The sequence below is a fragment of the Quercus robur genome, chromosome 5 (genome assembly GCF_932294415.1).
Source record: "Quercus robur chromosome 5, dhQueRobu3.1, whole genome shotgun sequence".
NCBI lineage: Eukaryota > Viridiplantae > Streptophyta > Magnoliopsida > Fagales > Fagaceae > Quercus > Quercus robur.
In genome coordinates, this window is record NC_065538.1 from 67,649,716 (window position 1) to 67,672,324 (window position 22,609).

The 22,609-nt window shown below is 35.8% G+C and overlaps 1 long non-coding RNA gene across 1 annotated transcript; it reads right to left on the bottom strand.

Annotated features, from left to right (window-relative positions):
* Positions 1–11,104: 11,104 nt before the first annotated feature.
* On the bottom strand, positions 11,105–22,303 carry LOC126726789 (uncharacterized). The gene is made up of 3 exons (XR_007656066.1): positions 22,145–22,303; positions 21,825–21,976; positions 11,105–12,681 (listed from the first exon to the last, which is right to left on the bottom strand). It is a non-coding gene; the product is annotated as an uncharacterized LOC126726789 (long non-coding RNA).
* Between the last annotated feature and the right edge of the window lie 306 nt (positions 22,304–22,609).

Genomic DNA, 22,609 nt, shown 5'->3' on the forward strand with positions numbered 1-22,609 from the left:
GAGCTCGGAAATGCCTCCAAATAGCAGCACAAAAATTTGAGAACTAAGAAAAAGACGAAATATGACAGCTTGGGCAAAAATCATGAGACAGCAACCCCACATAGCCGCATGACACCATGCAACTATGTGGGAGATGCTGCATTAGCATCCCCACATGTCCTCCCCACTACCATAAATACCCCCCATTTTTTTTTGGTACTGACACAAAAATCCTAAAAGATTTTTCTACACTAGAATTCTTTCTCTCTCCCTTTTTCTCTCTAGTTTTTCCTTAGGAAACCTCTCTCAAAATTTCCAGCCACTCCCTCCTTTCATTAAAAAAAAAAAAAAAAACCTTTTTGGTAAGTGGGTAAGTTGTAAGAAATGAGTTAGCTTCTTTATAATTATATCCTTTTTCCATTTTTCTTTTCCTTGTAATATCATAACATTCTATATATAAAAATGCCTATTTTTATTTATTTGTCTCTTTATATTCTTGCACTTTAATTCCTTGTTCTATCTTTTATATTGCTTTCCCTATCTATTTATTGCTTTTTACATATTTTTTTAGTTATAATGCTTTTTATATTTATTGTTTCATTTACTTGTTATATATCTATATGCATGTGGGTTTTCCCTAGATGGGTTTTATACCTTTTCCTATAATTTATGCATTTATGCTTTAAGTATAACTTTGATACTCTTATCTTTATGTCTTTCGGCATTGTATTGTATGATCGTGTTTAGGTCATGTACTTTTATGGTGCTTTGGATTTATTATATTATCTATGTTGGTATTTACTGTACTTGCTTCCATTACATTGTATTGTGTTTGTTGGACATGAATTTATCTTGTGCTTGTGCTTACTTGCTTGCATGTTCGGATGATCATAACCTTTTGTTGTTGATCATGCATACCATTCATATCATACTTGATGGTAGTATACTTGTTCTTATTCTTGCCTTTATACTTGTTTTAAATAGTAGGTTCTAACCTATCTTGTACAAGTGTTTCAGGTATTGGTTCTAAGTTCAAGGTTCTAATTTTAGTCTTTAGAGTGAGTTCTTTGTTGACCGCAGGTTTCCAACTCACATTAAGTTTAGAGTCTGTATAGGTGTGTTTTGTCACAGAATAACCAAAGGGGGAGGTTGAGAAGTCATGTTTTATGTTGGCTTTATTCAGTGACAAAATTTTATTTGTAAAGCACTTTATTGGTGACATATTTTTTTTCTGGGTTTTCATGTAAATTGGGGTAGTGTACTTGAGCCTTTCCTTGAAGACTAGAAGTTGTATTAGCTAGGGATTTCGTAGCCTAGAGGCAGCCATCTCATGACTTAAGTTGCCCACGAAGTCCATTGTTAGGAATATGAAATAATTGCTGTAATCCCTAGTTAGTTAGTTAGTTGAGATTAGGATGAGTTAGTTAGGATTTGAGCACATGTGGCTCATTTAACATATGGCTTAATTCATAGAACACATGTTGAATTAACTAGCTAATTATCTTGAGCCATATAGGCCAATGACATTAGAGCTAGTACCATATAAATACATGATTGTAATTCAACATTAAATATCAATGAAGAATAAACCAATTTCTTAGTGCATTAGTGCATCTCTCTCTCTCTCTCTCTCTCTTAATCTCTCTATTTCTCTATGGAGGGAGACTACCTCGAATTAAGTCAATTTCCCTACAATTCCCATCCATTTCCCTATAATTTCCATCAATCTCCATTAGGAACCATCGGGTTCCTAACAAGTGGTATCAAAGCTGTTGATCCTGAGACGAGCAATTGTGATGAAAGAAAACTTTTGAAAGAAGTACAACAAATGTTGAACAAAGCCTTGGAAGAAGTCAAGGATATTTCAAAGATGATGAAGGCCTTGGTTGAATCTAACATGGCCATGAAGGAAGAACTTTCAAGAGTGCAGGAGGATCTTGAGAATATGTCTGAAGAAGAGTTACAGCTTCTTGAAGGAACAAGTGAAAAGTTTTAGGTTGTTGAATCAACAAAAACTATGCTTGACAGTGAAGATGCAAATAATAATGAAGATGTAGCTGATCTTGAAGAGTTTCTTGATTTAAAGGAATTAGTGAGTTTTAATGGTCCATGTAAGGGCCCTATTGTGGTTCAGGTTCAGGTTCACAGCACACCTCAAACTCCAGTAGAGACTATAATTACATGTCCAGTTCAGGACCAAATTTATCTCATGCGTGGCTATCTTGGACACGTTTATAGTGGTCAAGTTTCTATCATACGTGGGATCTCCTTAGCTTCATGCAAGGGAGTTGAAGTTGATCTTGGCTACAATTGCTTTGATGGCCAAATTTATCTCATGTGTGGCTATCTTGGACACGTTTATAGTGGCCAAGTTTCTATCATATGTGGGTACCACCAAGCTTCTTTAAGGTTCTGTCTTGGTGACAAGCCCAATTTGCTATTCCAAGAAGGTTCTTTGGTTACATTCATGGAAGCTGACACCTACAATTTTCCTTCCAAGACTTCATATCAGTAGATGGTATCCTTATTACTTAAGAATGTTTTCTTGGAGGCAGTAGTGCGATAAATTCCAGTATTGTGATCTCCTATTATCTACACATGAACGATTTCAAGATTATTGGAGATGTGCTCTGGTTTGGTTCCCATATTTTGCTATTGTCAAATGATGAATCTAGTGAGTTGGATCCAAAGATAAGTGGGAGCCAGCTTGGTATGATTGAGAAAATATATCTTCTAGAGCCTAGTATCAGTGTAGTGGAGTTGATGCCTGTCCTTGAAATTAATGGCTTGGAGTTATTTTGGCGGCCAGATCCTCAAGATTATATTGAGGGCTTTTCGACAATATATTTCTTTACTCATATTGGTCGTTGTACTATTGAAGTTGCCAACCCTTATATTCATAGCATAGATTCTTGCGTGCTAGATGTAAATAACAATCCATTAAGCTCCATGGTGCAAGGGTTTGATCGTCAAAAAATTCAAGAGTCAAGATTCCACTGGAAGTGTCCCTTTGTTGATCCGGTTAAGAATGAGATCACTATGCTCAATTTATGGGCTTTGATTAACTGTTTTGTAGTCAGTGTGTTCGAAGCTGAGAATACTTTGGATTATTGGTTTAGTGGCTAGTCTCCCCTCATGAAGATGTCAACTACAACAACACCTTGTGAGCAAGGTGTTTTCAAGGGAAGGGAAATGTTAGGAATATAAAATAATTGTTGTAATCCTAAGTTAGTTAGTTAGTTGAGATTAGGATGAGTTAGTTAGGATTTGAGCACATGTAGCTCATTTAACACATGACTTAATTCATAGAGCATATGTTGAATTAACTAGTCAATTATCTTGAGCCATATGGGCCAATGACATTAGAGCTAGTATCATATAAATACATGATTGTAATTCAACATTAAATATCAATGAAGAATAAACCAATTTCTTAGTGCATTAGTGCATCTCTCTCTCTTTCTCTCTCTCTCTCTCTTTTAATCTCTCTATTTCTCTATGGAGGGTGACTACCTCGAATTAAGTCAATTTTCTTACAATTCCCATCCATTTCCCTATAATTCCCATCAATCTCCATTAGGAACCACCGGGTTCCTAACATCCATATGGTAGGTCTTTGTCCGAGAGTGCAATCGTGCACCTTGCGACCTTAGGGGGCGAATAGGTCGCGAGTTGCACGATCTTTGTACTCTACAATTGCACCTACCACTGCCAATTTGCTAGCACACACACACACACAACTGTGAGGCGTGGCAAGAGGCTACAGATAAGTATTGAACAAACCCTAGAAACCCTAAGGGTGTTGAGAGAGTGAAGCCAATCATTTGTATAAAAAGAGAGAGCTTTTTCCCTTAGAGAAAAACCAAGTTCCCACCTCTCTTTTCCATCTCTTTCATTCCATTGATTGAGATTTTGTAAACACATTCCTCAACCACAAACACATACCTATGAGTGAGAGAATGGCTAAGGAAACGTGAGAAGCCACATCCAAAAATCCAATCTTCATAGGTGGTGTTTCCATTGTTGCTTCAATGGAGGTTCTCCAGTAAGTTAGGAAGAGAAAGGACTCTAAGAAGTTAGTTGCTAGCTGGAGCTTGGAGGACTCATAGAGTCCTAATGTATTGCAACTATCTTGCACAGTGGAGATTTTTGATTGGTGGTCTAGGGAGAGGTTTTTACGCCTGGGGCTCGGGTTTTCCTCTTCCATGACACTTTTGGTGTTATGTGTGGTTTGCTTGTTTCTCTCTTTATTTCCTTTAGCTTTCTATATTGCTATGCTTGTGTAGTGTAGTTGGTGGTGTTTCCATTGGTGCTTCAATAGAGGTTCCCTAGAAAGTTAAGAAGAGAAAGGACTCGGAGAAGTCAGTTGCTAGCTAGAGCTTGGAGGACTCATAGAGTCCTAATGTATTGCAACTATCTTGCATAGTGGAGATTTCTTTTTTTGAGCTAAGGATAGGCATAGTGGAGATTTCTAACTGGTGGTCTGAGGAGAGGTTTTTACGCCCGGGGCTCGGGTTTTCCTCTTCCATATCACTTTTGGTGTTATGTGTGGTTTGCTTGTTTCTCTCTTTATTTCCTCTAGCTTTCTATATTGCCATGCTTGTGTAGTGTAGTTAGTTTGTTTGGAAATTTGCTAAGTCACTTACATTTTGACTATTGATTAGTTTAGTGTTAAAATCAACTTAGCCATAAAACTTTGTTGTTAACGGTTCTTAAATGGGCACTAAACCTTGTTCCTAAGCACAATATGGGTATGCTGCCTAAAAAATGGTGATGGTTTGTACTCCCATTTCTTCTATTAGTAAAGAAACCATAAGGCTTGATGTGGCAAGATTAAAACTTATTTAGGATAAATTTCCTAAAAAAATGATTTTCCAATAAACTTTACTTTTTTTTGTCTTGTCTTTACATTCCTTTAAATTCCAATTTATTTTATTTTCTTGTCTTTACATTCCTTTAAATTCCAAGCACTTTATTTTTATTGTCTTGTGTTTACATTCCTTTAAATTCCAAGCAATTTGTATTTATTGTCTTGTCTTTGCCTTTTTTTTTTTTTAGTTCCAAGCATTTATTTTATTGTCTTTAAATTCCTTTAAATTTGAAGCAATTTATTTTTACGTCTTGCATTTAATTTCCTTTACTTTTAAAGCACCTTACTTTCTTGCCTTTTAATTTTTAGCACTTTTATTTATTCTTGTTGCTCTCTATTCTTTCTCATGTGTAATGCTGCCATAAAATAAAAAACTTGGGTAAACAAATCTCTAAATTTTTTTTTTTCTAAAAAAAAAAATGTTTTCAACAACTATTCATTTAAAAAAAAAAAAGTTTTCAAAAGGTCTTCTCGCTCTTTTTAAAACCCTAAAAAGCTTTCAAAGAGTTCTCTTAAAAAAGAACCCTTTTTTTTCTTTCTTTTCAAAAAATGATTTTCTTTACTACGTAAAAAAAAAAAAAAAAAAAAAAAATCCCTTTCTGAAAAACCCTCTTGAATGAGCAAAGTTTTAAAAAGGAAATAATTTTTCTACACCAAGTTTTCTTTAAGAACAATAAAAATCATTGGTTTTTTGGATCCAAACCTTTTTTAGTAAAAATAAAACCCATGGAAACTTTAAAAAAAAAAATCAATTCTTTTCTTAAGTTCTTTTTCAAGTAATTGGAAATCAAGAATGCCTAAACTACCACAAACTCATACTAGTACTCTTATGGTCCAACAGAAACCACCCCTACTCTGCAATGGTAGATTGTGGGATCATTAAATGAAAATCTCTTCCCCTCCAAATATATGGTGGTTCTGGTAGTAATAGTAGGTAGCAAGAAGTGCTTGCCCTGCCTATAACACTTACATAAATTTTTGTGCAATATATAGTTGGTGTGGTGAACAGCTCCTACCGGCTGCTTTGTTTTCCTAATTAGTTTAAGGCCTCCAAGTACTAGTAGAAGTATGTGTGTGTGAGTTTGAAAAAATCCCTTGCCAATGGTTGGGCCTAAAACTTCAATAAAAGAGGGAAAAAATAGGTTGTTGTCTTTACATTTATCTACTTCATTCCTTAAAACATTCTTAGAAGCTCCACCTAGAATTTCAAAAATCTAAACTTGATCATTCCTGAAAAATCTTCAAAAATGTTCCTTTAACCATGTTTATCTTGCTATTACTTTTACTTTAGAAAAGATGCTTGACTAAAGTCGATTTTCATTTTATATTTTTGAATCTCTTTTTTGTTGTTGTTGGGTTTACAAAATTTAGGACATTTAAGTCTAGCCGATGAAAGAAAATTTTTGGAGGTTTCCAAGTTGGTTTCGGAATCCTATGTTAGCTAGAAGAATAATAAGGAGGTGCAATAGTCCTTATAAATAGAGCTATGGCGTAGCCTTTTTTCTTGTGCACGTAAGAGTTAATTATGAGACAGTTTGCCTAGAGAAAGTTGGAAACTAAGCTTTGTCTAGTACATTAGTGTGAGAGAACCTTTAGGTGTATTGGGGATTTAGGTTAGTTTATATTTATGAGGTTTATGAGAGTTTGGACTGTGGTTCAGACTATAAAATTACAATTAGCACTTGAGGATCTAAAGGGTCTATCTCCCTTGACACAATATTTTGCAAGTCAATTACTGACGTTGATACAGCCAAAATTGGATCAATGGATCGGTGGTGACAGCAGAGAACAGACCGACAGTGATAGCTGGGGACAGGATCGGCTGTGAGAGGCAGAGAGCTTGGGCAATGTCGTGGCGGTGCTTGAGAGTGAGTGAGACGGAGGCCGTGTGAGTGTGTGAGCTGTGAGATTAAGGGTGAGTGACAAAGTGCTCTTGTGCTTGCTCTTAAGTGATCGAGTGAGTGACAGAGAGAATGAGTGTGCTCTTATGTGAGGCGTGAGCTAAAATGAGAGGTGGGTAGGTTAGGGTTTACCATTATATATATATATATATATATATATATATATATATATAAGGGTTTTTTTTTTTTTTTTTGTAATTTCAAAGTAACTGGGTCCGGGTTTCGAGGCCAGGTTTTGATAAAACCCGAACCCGGTTCGGGTTATTTTTTAAACCCATACTTGACCCTATTCTTTATCGGGCCAGGTAAAATTTGGCCCATTAGGGTTGGACCGGGCCGAGTATCCGCGGGTCGGATATAAATTGCCATCCCTAGTAATTATCATTAATAGTGGATATTTTTGGTTGGTGTTGCCTGTGGATGTAGACAAGGAGTTTGCCAAATCATGTCACAAATTATGTATTGCTTTGCTTACCTTTTATTATTTTATGTGTTTTTTCACAAGGACAATCCATTGAACGTGAGCCATATACTATTAGAGCAGATGCCTAGCTAAAGAATGAGAATCATTTCTAAATTTGGTACAATCCAGTAATACTTTTACACAAGACTAAAGAGCATTGGGTTGAGTTTCTGTCCAAAACCTGATCCAATAATTTCATTGTCAAATGCTTCTAGACTGACTAGATTCTTATGCTTATATTATCAATTAAAAAACATAACAAATGCATTACGTTTGTTGAAGTAGAGATAAAAGGATTTTGAACTAACCATTGTCCCAAATTCAAAAAAAAAAAAAAACTATCCATTGTCCCTTTAACTTGAGTGATAACATAACTTCCTTCACTGTCAACAATTGGTTTAGAAAGTCCAAAATCAGAAACTTTAGCTTTTAATGACTCATCCAGGAGGATGTTATTTGATTTTATGTCCTTATGTATATTAGGTGGATTGGCAAATTCATGAAGATAGGCCAAACCACTGGCTGCACCAAGGGCCACTCTAAGTCTCTAAATGCTCGAAAATGTGTGAAAACACAAGAGTTATTTAGACCCCCAAATTAAAGTTACGGCTCGATTGATTTTACTCTAACTTAATACTAAGTGCAGAATAGAGTAAATGCAAGCGGATAAACAAACAAGCTACTCTAACCCATAAACATTATAACACAACAGTAAAATGAAAGGTAAAAGAGTAGGGAAGAAGAATGCAAACACAAGATAACACGCCGATGTGTTATCAAAGAGGAAACCGAAGAACTCGGCAAAAAACCTCTCCATCACCCTCCAAGCAGTAATCGATCCACTAGACAATCAGTTGGGATACATGAATTAGCAAGAGACCCTCCAAGCCTAATTAACCCGATGTACCTAAGCCCTCCAAGCTCCTACTCCAACAAGGCTTCTCGGAACCGTGTCTTGTCTAGCTCTCCGGATCCTGCAACAAGCTCCATGTTGCATTTGCCATCCTTGGCTTCTTCCAATGCTTCCCAACAGCACCAAAACCTCACTTGACACTTTGAAAGGGTGTGGTAAGTGTTTGAGCCATCAATCTCTCAATGATATGGAAATGGAGAGGTAGGAGTTGAGGAAAATCCACAAGTAATTGTGTAGAGGATTATGGGTATAACAATCTCTAACTCTCAAGGTTTGTGGCTAGGGTTTTCTCTTTGAAGCACTCCTTAACTTTTTGTGGGTAATATGGGTAAATATAGTGTGGGTACAAAAAGTGTGTATCAGATAGCACAGTCTGGCAAAACAAAATGTTTGGCGAGTGTCTCGCGGGAAGGCCTTACCCGCGAGCTACTCGTGAAACACAGCTGTCTCCATCTGTCCTGACTTTTCGCATTCCAATCATGTACAAGGCACATGCATCATTTCGCGGGATGCTTAGTCGCGAGATACTTGCGAAAACTCTTTTGTCTTCAATTGCTTGAGTCTTCACACTCTCTCTTTCTATCACACAACCCTTACAATTAAATCCCACAATAAATACAGGGTATAAAAGATTGAATAAAATTACAATCAAATTTGACACGAAATAAAAGCCAACAAACACATAGTTGTAAATTACAACTTTACAGTCTCCTCATCCAATCTAACATGATCCCTGACTTCCCTCCAGACAATATGCTAGTTTTCAACTAAGAGAAAAAAATGAATTAGGATTCAATATGTACTAACACATGAATGAGAATCTGACAAATACTTCATTGGTGCATGTCAAGCTAGATGTTAGCATGTCAATTTTGCAATTGGACAATGAGGTACACTTAAAACATTTAAACCCTTATATTGATTGGCAAGTGGAATTCTAATGCATGGATATTGTTAGAAAGGAAAAGGGTTTTGGGTGGCAAAAGTCCCAGCATATAGTCATCAAATCCTTTGGCACAATTTTTATCAGGATTGTTTCCCAAAACTCATTTTATTCTCTATGAGAGAAGTGATCAGGGTTAGGCTAAAGACAAATTGCAATATTTGCCAAGTTATTTAACTCCTTTGATGTCATATTTGGACGAGAGCATTACTGGTAGACTACAGAATTCTTATGGTTGTGCTACTATCAGGTTTTTCTATTGCTTTTATAGGTAGATGCAAGGTGTATGGCCTAACAATTATTGACTTAATGGTAATTACTACAAATGCTAGTGAATTGAATAATTCCATGTGATTATCAATTATGTGAGAAATTGAAGTGTCAACAAATATTGTAATTCTTATTGAGTGGAGGAGGAAAGTGGATGGAAGTACCTGAAAGACTATCCTCAATTTGGATTTCTCAACATCCATTGCAATGAGTGTAATGCTACTTTAGACAAGCTAATAGCCTGATACTCACACAGTCTATAGAAGGGGTAAGCTGAATAGGGCAATTGGAAATTGTCCTTGAAGTTGTGTGTTTTCCATTATTCTGCCATGCAAGGTCGACAGGTTTTACATCAGTACTGAATAATTTAAACCTAAGGCCAAAAAGAAAAGCACATTTCTCCTCATATCGTGGAAAAATAAACACCTTTGTTTCACATCCCTCCCTAGGAAGCCAACTGTCCTTGTATATTCAGGTAGAAAATCCATTCCCAATTCTCCACTTTGCACCCATAGAAATTACTTTGTGAGCTTGAAGAATACTCTTCCAAGCATAGGACCCCAATAATATATTGCTTTTGCATTGAAATACTTTGCCTTAAATGCTCTATAGAACAAAGAATCGGTATCATGAATTAGTCTCTAAACTTGTTTAGCTAACATAGTCTCATTAAATTTTACCAATTCTTTAAATCCCATGCATGCCACCTTTAGCCTTTTATTGGCATAAAGTTTTCCAATTCTATTAGTGAATTTTTCTTCTATCCCCCCCCCCCCCCCCAATTGTCCCCACCAAAACTTACGAATCATAGCCTCAATATCATGGCAAAACTTTACTAGTAGCTTGAAACAACTTATAGTCAAAGTTGGTATGACTTGAACCACAACTTTTAATAAAACTTCCCATCCTGCTTGAGATAAAAAAATTTCTTTCCATTCTTGCAACTTACCCCATACTCTCTCTTTTATATAATTGAGACTTGCTCTTTTATTTTTTCCCAAAATTGCTTGTAGCCGTAAGTATTTCTCATACTCCTTAATTTCTAGGACCCCTAAGAAATCTTTAATAGCATTTCTTGATACTTCCATCATAGATTTGCCAAAGAATAAATTAGTCCTCTCTCCATTCACTTGCTAGCCCAAAAGCTACTTCATACTGAGTTAGGATATCTTGAATAGTTTGCACACCACCCAATTCAGCTTTGTAAAAAAGCAAACTATTATTTGCAAAGAATAAGCGAGATATTTGGGGACCATTTTCGCACAGAGAAAAACCCTTCATCATCATTCCCTCATAAATTGCCTTTTTTTATTGAGCCATTAAGGTCTTCTGAATAGAGTAGGAAAAGATAGGGGGATAGTGGGTCACTTTGTCTAATTCCTCTGGAGGGTTTGATGTTGCCTCTAGGCTCACCATTCACTACTATTGAGTATGAAATAGAATTGATGCATTCCATAATCAAACCAATCCATCGTGCATAGAAACTCATTTTAACTATCAACTTTTCAAGAAAAATCCATTAAACCGTATCATAGACTTTACTTATATTCAACTAGTGTTTAACCCGCGCAATGCGCGGGATCATTTGAAATCTCATAAGTAGAACAGAAATTTGGCTATTATTTAAATCTTTTTAAACTTTATCCAGTTGATTGCTTTCACATGTTAAAAACATGGTGAAAATAACATTAAGTTGAAAATTCCATATGATCAATGACACAGTTTTTAAAAATGTTCTTTAACCATAATTAGCTAACACTAATAATTATGTAGATAGAGTGGAATATTAACTAAAATCTAAGTGATAATCAACTTTGTATAAAAAACATTACACTTTCAAATTTCAAAGTTCTACAATTTCAATCACTCTTCAAAAACAGCAAATCAGGTAGGATGGAAAATAGAAACTGAAAACTAAATTGAATTTTGTAGTTGCTATTTTCCCTTCTGATCTTAGTGTGCTAGCTGCTGCATCATTTCGAATAGTGATAACACTTTCTCTTTTTTAGCTCTCCGTCTCCCTTTGAATAGTAAGCAGTAAGTCATTGGTAAGTCTCCCTTTGAATAGTAAGCAGTAAGTCATTGGTAAGTCCTTTGTTGACAGTAAATAATCAAAGATTATAATTTGAGGCCAAAACTTTGAAAGAGAGAGAATAAATATCCGGATTTTAATTCAAATTCAAATAACAAAAATAATCAGCATATGTAGAGGTCGATCTAATTTATAGATGGCCTTTAATGATTCTAGGATTCTGCCATTCTTGTCCATGCCATAAACATTAATATTCATAACAAATTAAATTAGTAAATAACAAAATACTGGAATTGTTTCTCCATGAAATCAAAAGACCAAAACCAACAAAACCAAAAAAGAATAAATGATGTAAAGGCCACAAACCAAATATAAAACCTGGTTTGAAACTGAAATTAATGACTACATAATCATCACTAATAGAAATTCAAATCCTTCAAAACCAACACAATGTAATCATTGAGCTACACTGAATAGTAAAATTGAACTAAAACAAATAAGCCAAATTAATTGCAAAGCCGAGCAAACATAATAATCAAGATCCATGGACTAATGTAAAACATTAATCGAAGACAATTAGTGAATTACTGGATCAATAGAAGTACGCAAAATATTGTTGTTCTTTGGTCATTCAAGTGGAACCAAGAATTAAAGACGTTTGCATAATATTTTATTGGCTTATTTTAAGCAATATGTTGGTTATTTAATCAAATTCAATAAACGAAAAAGAAACATAATTTACTGCCAATAAAAATTCATTCATTCTTTAAAATAATTATACATTCCTTTAAACAAATATACAATCAAACAGAAAACATAACTTTTTAGCACAAACATTAAAGAGGTTTTAGACTTTGTAGTTTCAAATAATAAATGCTCAGAGCAGCAACATTGAGAAATCAACCATTATTAAATGGCAAACATGTTTTTCCCTAAATATATTCAAGGGCTAAACCCCATGACGCCACTCACAAAGAAGTTGGATTATAATAAATCAAGAAGAAAGCATCAAATGCAGGCCACTATGTGAATATGGTGGAGTTACCAAATGCAAGCCACTAAAAGCATAGCATTTTAAAAAAGTCATTACAGTTTTACAATCCAGTAAAATACAAAATAAGAATTCATTGAATTTAAAAAAAAATGAAGGAAAAAGCAGATTAAAATATGCAATTCAGAGCCTAATCAAAACCAAACAGATCAACAGAGAAAATTTAATTCAAGTTATGAGATAAATAGAGGGAAAATCAGGCTAAGCAAACCACTTAGTTTGATGCAGCAACTCTTCTTGCAAAATACCCGTGTTGTACCTGGCAAAAAACTCAGTATTCAACAAAATCACAGGGTAAGAAGTTTTTAAAAACTACAGCAAAGAAAGATGAAAGAGAGACTACAAAAGAAGCAGAAGCAAACATTGTAATATGGTTTGAGTTGCAAAAAATAAGAACTTGGCTTCCATTAGCCAAGGATATATTAAATAAATACTTAAAACAAAATTAACATCAAACAGTAACACTTTTTGGCACAAATTTGAACTGGAAAGTTTGTTTTCGTCTTATACATAAAGATTTTAAACAATCCAATGGTGTCCTTTTTTTCTCAACTTTCTAACTCTCTCAAAGAGGGTTAATCTCTGTACCAAAAAAGACTACAATCACCAAAACCATCAATTTTCCCTTCTTTCTTTCCCAATGTCAATCATTAAGCCTGGGCATAAATCTGATTAGCTTTGGCCACAACCAAGCAGTACAGACTCAAAAGTGCTAATAAGTTTTCAACCAATTTTGTATGATACTGCTTTTACCTTCAAATATTTTGGAAATAAAACATAATTGTTAAATGTTGAAAGTTCAAAAACGTGTACAAAAACACTTTTGAACGTTTAGACCCCCAAAAACCAACTTAACCAACACAAGCAATATGTCAAACAACTAGTGTGCGGAAACTTAACATATGCTATAATATGAAATTGGTTAAACAACTATCTAAGCCATAACAAATTAAAACCACAGCAAATAATGTAAAGGCAGAGATAGAGAGGAAGGAAGATGCAAACACAAAGATAACACCCGATGTGTTATCGAAGAGGAAACCGAAGACCTCGGCGAAAAACCTCTCCGCCGCCCTCCAAGCGGTAATCAATCCACTAGAAAATACAGTTGGGATACAAGGACAGCAATAGACCCTCCAAGCCTAATCTACCCAGTGCACCTAAGCCCTCCAAGCTTCTTGCTCCAACGAGGTTGCGCCGAACCTTTTTCTTTTCTAGCTTCCCGGATTCCGCTACTACACCGTAGCATCAACCAATGAATATTGGCTCCTTCCTAACTGCTTCCCAGAACTCCAAACGACTGTCTCACAGAGATGATAATGGTGAGAACCAGGTTTGGTATAATGCCTCTCAAGGTTTTGACAATGGAGAGGAAGAGAGTGAGGAATTTGATGAGACTCTAAGGTAGGGATTGTGTGTGAAACAATCTTATTTTTCTTTAGGGTTTCTCTTTCAAAATTCTCTCTGGAAGCTCTCTTTCAATCGTGGGTTAAAGGGGTATTTATACTGGAGAGGAGAGGAATGTGAAACGTCAGGTTTTTCCAAAACAGGGGTGGCTCGCGGCTTGACCTCGCGGCTTGACCAAGTCGCGAGATCCAGTCGTGAGTTAACCGTATGGCCAGTTGTCTTGTTTTGTCCTGTAGTGCTCCAGCTAGCATGACTGTTCATCTTCCAGCATGCTTGGCACGTGTGCAGCTTCTGGCGGCTTGCAGCCGCGAGTCCACCCGCGAGTCCCAGCCGCGACACTCTGTTTTCTTGCACACTCTTGAGCAAACTTCACTCTATCTCACTCACTACCCTTACAACAAACCCACCTAAATACAGGGTTACTAAATGCTGAATTACAAGCAAATTTGGCACGGAATAAAGCCAATTAGATGGTTGAATAAATTCAACCTTACAATCTCCCCCTTTGGCTATTCCGTGACAAAACCCTAAAACAGACTCTAGACTTAACATGTGAGTTGGGAACAGTTGAACAAAACTCACTCACACCTAACTCTAGAAGCTGTGAAGCACTTGAATCATATGAACATAAACTCCTGAAACACAACAATACACCATGATCATTGTAAGCAGAAAATTATAAATGCATATGAAACAGGCAATATGAGATCAAGCAAAGATGGAGTTAATAAACAAACCATGGCTTGATCAACCAAGTGAACACCACAAGGTAGTGATCACAGTGCTCATTCACACTTGGAATGAACACAAGGACATACAAGTTAACAAGCACAAGGCAAGACACTTGTATGCTCAACACTCAACCAATGCATAGCACACAAGGCATATGCATCTAGGAACAATCCTACAAGGGCACAAGAGTGACAGTACATAAACCAAAATGCAGAACATTTAGATTAAAGTACTGATTTCAACATAGCATAAAGGCTGCACTTAAGCAAGGTACATACCATAAAGCCTACAAACTATGCATAAAACATTTACCCTAAAAGCTTACAAAAGCACATGGGTACACACATTATATTGAATAAAAACTTAAACAATATAAACTAAAAGTGCATAAAGTTTCTCCCCTTCAAAGTGATGAGAAGCTGTGATTCACTTGGAACATATATACTTGTAACCTGAAACACTTGCACAAAACACATTAAACCCTCAAGGTAAAGCAAGTAATAAAAGGACAAGTATAATGTAACAAGCAAATTGCGATCAAGTAAACATGATGTAAAACATATGAGCAACTTGATCAAACACCAAAACAGTCATATAGAAATGACTCCAATGAACACATAGCAAAGCAATTGATCATCCGAACATGCATTCAATGAAGCACTATAGCATAAGGAAGTATGCATGTCCAAAGCACAAACATGATGCAATGAGAACAACAAAGCATAACTCAAAGCACCATAAAGCCAACAAGAGAACAAACATAACAAATTTTTCTAGTTAACACAATGTCTTCTCCCCCTTGGTATATGCATCTCCCCTATGGAATAACTCTCCCCCTACAAATGTGCATGTGAGAAATAGAATTTCTTCCCCTAAGGATGTGCACAAGAGTCATATAGAAATGACAAAATACTCCGAAACATTCTCTAGAGTATACTCTCCCCCTTTTTGTCATGAATAGACAAAGGGTCAAGAAGAAACGAGGGCAAGAGATGAAGGTATGAACAATGCAAATGATGCATGAGGGGTGCAAGATGAATGAGAAAATGAAACTCAAACCTAAGACAAAGTAACATGCTACAAAGCATAAAGTAAGCATGACATGCTAGGATGAAACAGCAAGGTCAAGACCAATGCATGACAAGGGTAGCAATGGTGTGTGCAAGAGGTGGCTAAGTGCAATGCATGACCAATGCATGAAAAATGCACATGTGGGGCAAGGTGTGTTAAAAACACAACCAATGAACCAAACATGTTCCTAATGAGGAAACATGAGAAACCCCAAAGTTTGATACTCATCGGAGTCCAAACAAGCGAGAAAATGTCTAAGAGGCATTTTATCAAACACCTAACATGCACGCTATGAACAAAAATGTGAAACAATGCATGAACATCATGAAATCCACCCTTAATACATGTTCTTACTGCCACAAGGGGCCAACATCCAATGCATATCAACAAAAGAAACCAATCCCATGAAGAAAATTGACAAAAAAAATAAGTTTTCCCAACTCCTATGATGAAAATCCCAACCAAGAGCACAAAACTCTCCAAAACATAATCTAAAGATCAAAATCAATGAAAATAGTTTATAATTACCTTAGAGATGTTAATGGATTGAAAAACCATTCAAATTGGTTGGGTTTTGATGTAAAAAAAAATTGAAAAAGGGGTTTTAGAGAGGATGAGAGAGGTTTAAAACAAGTTTCCCACGAAAAAGCTCTTTAAAAAGCTGATTTTGGGCGACTCGCGACTGGCGAGTCGCGAGCGAGCCGCGAAACCTCTCTGTCTGAGCTCGCGGCTTAGACTCGCGGCTTGCAAGCCGCCAAACCGACCAGCCAAAACTGGCAGCTTGCTGGCAGCTCACGCAAGTAGCCAAAATGAGTGGCCAAAAAATCTGACACTTGTTTTTCAAACCAGAACATGTTTAAACATTGAAAAACAAAGTAAGCACTAAACATAAACTCAAAGAGTGATAAAAATCACTTCCAAAAACATATAAAATGATCAAAAATCTTTTTGGATTGAACCATATATGATTGAGCACACACACATCACATTTAGACAAGTACAATCTAACAAATGAATAAGACATTCATTGAACATAAGGCAAGTGTGTTATGTGTGTGTATCAAATGTGGAATAGTCCTTAGTCTAGAATGAAGTTTCAATGATCAATTCAATCAAGTCATACACAATTAGTGCTAAGTCAAGTGGTCTATCTCAATTATAGAAATGAGCATATATGACCTCCCACACAACTTGATAACATAACTTGGAGCTTATCATTTGACTCCACTTTCAATCATAACATTTGATCTTTTTGATCTTTTGAGGCAATCATCTCTCATTGTGAGATAGATATATAACATTTCTCTTTGAAGAACAGGCCTTTGGCCTTTTTGAAAGAACATTCACTTTTAAAATAAGGTCGCTTACCCTTTTTCCTAGTCAAATACTAGAATGTGCGACAGGCTTTTGCAGCTCAATATCTCTTTTCATTTGGAGATTTATATTTGGTGAGCTCTTTAAGCAATAAAAATAAAAGAGTGGGAAGAGATATAAGCACAAGTCTGCGCATGTATCAAAACCAACATGACTATTGACAAATCATTCATGACAAGCTTGAAGATCGATTTACAACAATCACACAAAGATGTCAAGATTTTTCCCACAAAGATATAAGTGCAAAAATAACAAGCTAAGCTCGAAAATGCACAAAGCCATTTGTACAAAGGTACAAGGCCAAACTCACATGTGATATGTGCTCAAACATATACGATCAAACTTTTTGAATTTTTCACTTTTTATGTGGTTTTGGATTTTTACTCACACAAAATAGAAACATAAAAGTAAGATAAAAAACGAAACAATGCATGCAAATAAATGCAAGATGCACAAAATGCATGAAGATATGACATTTAATGCATGAAGGGTCCTACAAAGATCGAAAGAATTAGATCAAGGACCAAAAGAGCAAAAGCTCAACCATAGGAACCCTTCCTCATCCAAACGGAACGATTGTTTGGAATGAGTGTCTCAAGAGAAGCGAGACGAGGGTTGGAAGAATGAGAACCGGAGATGCACATAGTCAAGGAGTTAAGAGCATTAAACATTTTCTTTAACAACATGCTATTTTCACTCAAATCCAGTTTACTCTTTTTAGCACAACTTCCAAAAAGCTCAAGTTTCTCTTTTCTTTTGATTCTCTTAAGAGCTTGAAACTTAGAGCAATGAGGTCTTAGATGACCAAAGGCACCACAATGGTGACAAATAATGTGTTTAGGTCCACTAGGCTTTTTGGGAATGGATCTAGCAACATGGTTTTGTTCCCTCTTCAACTTATGACATTGAGGTCTTATATGACCAATCACACCACAATGGTGGCAAGTTGGAACAAATTTAGATCCATCCAAAGCCTTAGGTTGAGACCTAAACGAAGGCTTTGACTTAACAACCTTTCTCTCCACCTTTTGATTTCTTTTATGTGGAGGAATGTACACCGATTTGTCCTTTAAGGTAGAACACACACTAGGCACAAAATCGGGTACCACAACATGATTGCAACAAACATTATCATCCTTTTTAACAATAGGTTCAGCAATCAAACACTTGGCATGCATCTTAAGAGATTCATTTTCACATTTAAGATCATCAACAAGTTTGTTAGACAAAACAAGTTTAGCATCCAAGTCCATATTCAAACATTCAAACTCTTTCAGCTTTTCAAGAGAAATTTCAGCAAGTTTTTTATATTTCTCAACCAATTTGTTGGATTCATTGAGCTTAGCAATCAAATCATCCTTTTCACAAAATAACTTGCTCAAATTCTTTTGAAACTTCTTAGCATTTTTCTTGAAGAGTTTGTCAACAACACCCATAGATTCAAATAACATGTCATCACACTTATGAGGATTAACACTCATAGAGGCATTTTCACAAACACGTGGCATGTTACATTCATCACCAACCAAATCATGCAAAGAGTCATACAAAGCACAATCCATGGCAAATAAACACAAGGGGTCAAGGATCACACTTAGGTATTTAAACCACAACAAGTGTACCCGCTCTGATACCAATTGAAAGTTCAAAAACGTGTACAAAAACACTTTTGAACGTTTAGACCCCCAAAAACCAACTTAACCAACACAAGCAATATGTCAAACAACTAGTGTGCGGAAACTTAACATATGCTATAATATGAAATTGGTTAAACAACTATCTAAGCCATAACAAATTAAAACCACAGCAGATAATGTAAAGGCAGAGATAGAGAGGAAGGAAGATGCAAACACAAAGATAACACCCGATGTGTTATCGAAGAGGAAACCGAAGACCTCGGCGAAAAACCTCTCCGCCGCCCTCCAAGCGGTAATCAATCCACTAGAAAATACAGTTGGGATACAAGGACAGCAATAGACCCTCCAAGCCTAATCTACCCAGTGCACCTAAGCCCTCCAAGCTTCTTGCTCCAACGAGGTTGCGCCGAACCTTTTTCTTTTCTAGCTTCCCGGATTCCGCTACTACACCGTAGCATCAACCAATGAATATTGGCTCCTTCCTAACTGCTTCCCAGAACTCCAAACGACTGTCTCACAGAGATGATAATGGTGAGAACTAGGTTTGGTATAATGCCTCTCAAGGTTTTGACAATGGAGAGGAAGAGAGTGAGGAATTTGATGAGACTCTAAGGTAGGGATTGTGTGTGAAACAATCTTGTTTTTCTTTAGGGTTTCTCTCTCAAAATTCTCTCTGGAAGCTCTCTTTCAATCGTGGGTTAAAGGGGTATTTATACTGGAGAGGAGAGGAATGTGAAACGTCAGGTTTTTCCAAAACAGGGGTGGCTCGCGGCTTGACCAAGTCGCGAGATCCAGTCGCGAGTTAACCGTATGGCCAGTTGTCCTGTTTTGTCCTGTAGTGCTCCAGCTAGCATGACTGTTCATCTTCCAGCATGCTTGGCACGTGTGCAGCTTCTGGCGGCTTGCAGCCGCGAGTCCACCCGCGAGTCCCAGCCGCGACACTCTGTTTTCTTGCACACTCTTGAGCAAACTTCACTCTATCTCACTTACTACCCTTACAACAAACCCACCTAAATACAGGGTTACTAAATGCTGAATTACAAGCAAATTTGGCACGGAATAAAGCCAATTAGATGGTTGAATAAATTCAACCTTACAAATGTCATATGACAAGTGACTTTTTTTGGTACCGTTTGATTTGTAATTATGATATTGAAATATGCTATCATGATCTATATGTCTGATTGATTTCCTACTTAAAAAGTATCTACCAGTGGGTTATAGAATGAGTTAATGGAGTTTCATTATTTCATCCATTACTGAATACTTAAAATGAGGGGTTCGTTTTTGTGATCACATGATTATTACACTTCCTTTTCTTTCTTTTGCATCCTATTGATCTTATGGTTCATTCTCTTTAATAGGGGACTCTGTTTTTATTTCTTTTCAGAACTATACTATAATTACAATTAGGAAAGAAATACACCAAAACATCAAAACAAAGAACCATAAACTTTGCATATGAAGAAGAATCCATCAAATTTAGACAATATTTATACATTTTGGTGAAGATAGATTCAGCTCTTACAAAAGATGATCTTGAACAACATTGAACAAACAATTATAATTGTGAAAACAAAGAAAGTATTTTAACAATAAATAAACAAAAGGCAGTTGAACAAACAAAACAAAATTCAATGTAAACCGCTTTAATTAAACAAAGAAAGTATTTACACTAACATAACTGCTTAATTCATTATTCACATCATCCCACTTCAATGACTCATCTTACTCTGAGTGAACAAAGATATGATTGACAGATACATACTAATACAAATTAAAGTCATACCTCATTTTAAATAAAACTTACTAATTTAAAGAAATAGGTTCACCCTTTCTCTCAAACCAATTCTAAATCAGAATCAGTCAAACCAAAATAACTACGTCTAAGTCATTTTCCTAATAGACTAATAATACAGTTAAAAAAACTGTCAGCTTTGACTATAATTCAATCATAATTAATATCAAACTTAAAAGAAAAAAAAAATTTAGAAGTTAGAAGGTTAACTACTATTCAACAACATTGGCACCATATGACCTGGTATTGCCTCTGTTTACCCTTTGAAAAAAATATTCAATGGATATGAAAACCTCTATTTTAGTTCCATTTTTATTTGATTATATGGTGTTCTTATTGTCAAGGAAACCCTACATAATAATGGAGTAGGCATGGAGATGTAAGAGAAGCCAGACTAAATATGTTTTAATATTGTTATTAAAAGACTTTTCTAAGTTAGGTTGAAGAAGATCACTAAACACCAATCCAATCTAACTCAAGTAGAAGTGAAATCATAGAAAGATGCTAATATTAAATGCAAGAAGAGAACAATTAACTAACAACACAAATATACATAAGAATTGAATCTCACATAAAATATTCATTTTTAAATTGTAAACTTCTTAATGCTTGACTCTCATGAATTCCCTCCCAAAAACTGGAGTTGATCAACGGGTGCTGCTCCACCCTTAGTGACTGGACCTATTCCTATCTATTTCAGCCATTCAAATAGTATAAGATGAACAGTATGGTGCGATTCAACACCATTTCAATCTCTTTTACCAAAAAACAATAATCCCAAAAAGAATAAAATCTAACCCAAATACCCAAAACAAAAACAATTCTAACCCAAAAACCTTAGCTAAAACAAAATCTAACCCATATAATCATGAACTGATATCAAAAAACCAATAGTTAAAAAACAATAGTTTATATATCTGCACATGAATCTATATATATACATTTAATCTAAGGATATAAAAGCATACGGATGATGTCAAGCACATAATTCCATAGATATATCAGAATCATAACAAAGATTCTAGTGCTTCAACTATTACATAATAAAACAAAGAAGATATATCGTATCTCAATAAACCTAGCAATCTCATTAGCGGTGTGCATCTGTAACCATAGCTTTTACGAATCAAGTTTGTACCTATATAAAATTATATATATGCCAAGCCACAGAATCCGAAAATTGAATGAATATATCACATATATCAATCACAGCACACAGATTTATCGAACAATAGTTTTAAAACAAAATTATGCAGGAAAATTACTGCAGAAATTTGAAGAATCAATATTCTAGGGTTCTGCATTCTTGTCCATGCTGTAAGAATCAATTTTCACAACAACGCACCAAAAGGAGAAGAATGAACACAGAGAATTGATGCGTACCTTTCGTCGGAATAGCGCCGATCTAACTCCATATCTCAAAACCTCTGGGACGTTTGATCGTATTTAGCTTTGACGGATACCGATTGTGATGGTTTAAGTCCGGCGGGGTATGGCGGTGGCCGGCCGTACGAATATTCATTGATTCGCAGAGTCTGAAGAAAAGAGGTCGCTAGGGTTTTAATCGCAAAACAGATCTAGAATATTCCACAAATTCACGGAAACAGGGGAAACTTATCCCGAAATCACAGAGAAGTTTCAAAACCGAATCAAAACAACAAAAACTCATAGAGAGAAAGAGAGGGAGAGAGAGAAGAACGTACCTAGAAAACTCAAAAGGGAATAGCGATGGTCGGCCAAACGAATCTCCAGTGTGGCGCAAGTTTTTTTTTTTTTTTTCCTACTCTTTCTCTCTATCACAGTATCGCCAGGGTTTTTTTAGAAAGAGAAAATGTTAAGAAGACTAATGTGAAGGGGCTAGATTTTTTTAGTTGTGACGTTTTTTTTAATCTTATTTTTAACCCCTTTTTTTTAAAAAAAAATATACACTATCACTGTCAGACGGTCTTACCCTTGCAAAACAAATGGAAACAGTGGAGAGGCCTTCAAACGCCGTAGAAGTAAAAGTCAAAATCTTTAGAATACTGAAACGGTGTACCGTGCGAGTATTTTAACTTAAAGTTGTGTACGTGTCAGTTTTTAAAGGGGTCTTTTTTCCTATTTGTCACCCCCTCCTTAAATGTAGGAACCCAATTTCTCTCAGCTTTTGCTATTATATATATATATAG